This window comes from Aegilops tauschii, chromosome 6, assembly GCF_002575655.3.
Source record: "Aegilops tauschii subsp. strangulata cultivar AL8/78 chromosome 6, Aet v6.0, whole genome shotgun sequence".
Classification (NCBI taxonomy): Eukaryota; Viridiplantae; Streptophyta; class Magnoliopsida; order Poales; family Poaceae; genus Aegilops; species Aegilops tauschii.
Window position 1 is genome coordinate 47,079 of NC_053040.3, and position 1,619 is coordinate 48,697.

At 50.2% G+C, this 1,619-nt stretch overlaps 1 long non-coding RNA gene across 1 annotated transcript; it reads left to right on the forward strand.

The window, feature by feature from the left end:
* Window positions 1-294: 294 nt before the first annotated feature.
* Window positions 295-1,104, forward strand: LOC109749019 (uncharacterized). The gene is made up of 2 exons (XR_012186925.1): window positions 295-533; window positions 602-1,104. It is a non-coding gene; the product is annotated as an uncharacterized lncRNA (long non-coding RNA).
* The last annotated feature ends 515 nt before the right edge of the window (window positions 1,105-1,619 follow it).

Genomic DNA, 1,619 nt, shown 5'->3' on the forward strand with positions numbered 1-1,619 from the left:
TAACTCCAAAAAGCATGAAAGTTCATGTTGGAAAAAATGTTAAGACGTTTGTCTTCAAATAAAGTACAAAAGAAATAGATTCCATTTCATTTATCCATGTCCAAGAACGAATTAAATTTAGTAAAATAAAACTAAAATAAGGAAAAAAAGCCACAAAAATAGTAGTACGTACGTCGGATTTGAACAAGGACCTCATTTACATTTCTAACGCCACAAAACTACAGTTTTAATCTAAACACACACCGGCCTTTTTATAGTAGTAGAAGATATTTTCTAGCCTGCTGCCTTCTGATTGGCTGAACCAGACCTCCCACGGATCACGCCTCTCCACCGTCCATCCTTAGTTGATCCAACGGTCCCCGCTCCTTCTACTCTCTATCTATGCTTTCCCTGATTCTTATCCTCTAACAGCCACACGAACGAGAGCTCCATGACAGCAGCAGCCGCGTCCGAGGAAATCCACAGCTCGCAGCCATCGGACGTCGCCGTCCGTGCGAAGTGCCGCCGCCCGAACCTCCCACCACAGCACGCCGGTGAGCCGCGCCTTGCGCCGCCTCTCTCTCTCCTATGTTCTCCTCTCTAATCTCTCTCCTCCTTGCAGCAATGGAGGCCGACCGCCCATGGCATCGCCCGAGCTCACCTCCCAGCCGTCATTCTCCTTTGAATTCGTCGGGATCCGGCTGGATCCGGACGCCAGCGCCCCGTTCCTACCTCCCCACCTCGCTTGGGTCGTCGGCCAGCTCGACGATGTCAGACTGCTCGCGGGATCCAGCGCCACCGCTGGCTGGCCACTTCCTCCTGGAGGAGACGCCCCCACATCGGCGCCTCCCCATATGAGCAGCAGCAGCGAACGCCTCGCTAAGGGCATCTCTGGTGGTGTTTTTTATAAATTGTTTTAAAGAAGTTTGCCAGATCTGTGACTGAAAAACAATGGCGTTGAACTCCGATTGACGTCCCGCGAAGGCTGGCGGCGCTTGATGTGGTGGCTGGAGAATATCTCTGGGCAAAACAGTAGGCCAGATCTAGGGGGGGAAAATCTGTAATTCCAAGTTTTTGGTTGTGTATTTCTTCCTTTTGGTAAAAATAAAATTTAGTTATCTAGTATGTTTATGCAATTTTCCTTTTTATCTACTGTATAAGGTAATGAGCATATATAATAAAAAAACTTACTGACTCAAAGTTTCCATTGACCAAGAGAAACAAAACAAGAGTTTAGATCACTAAAGTAGTTAATGAACTAAAGAGGATAAGGATGTGTGTTGTGTGGCAGACGCGTTGCCGTTGAGGGAGCTGGAGCGCAAGCCCGAGCGGTTCTTCATCCGCATGCACCATCACCAGCCAGCTGCAGACCCCGCTGGGCATCTCGTTGCAGCAGCAGGAGATCCTGTCCAAGGCACTCGCTCGTCCGACGAGATGAGATATACACCTGGGGCAGCGGGACACGCCAGGGGGCGTAGAGGCGGTGCGGGCGGTTCGGCGAGAAGCTGGTGCGGATCGAGAGCCCCTTGCTCGAGAACCGGATCGGCCCGGCCAACTTTTTTGAAACTTCGGGAAACTTTTATTGGATCAAAACAGAGTTACATCATCCACTAGGCCCTTTACAATGAAGGCCGGCGGCT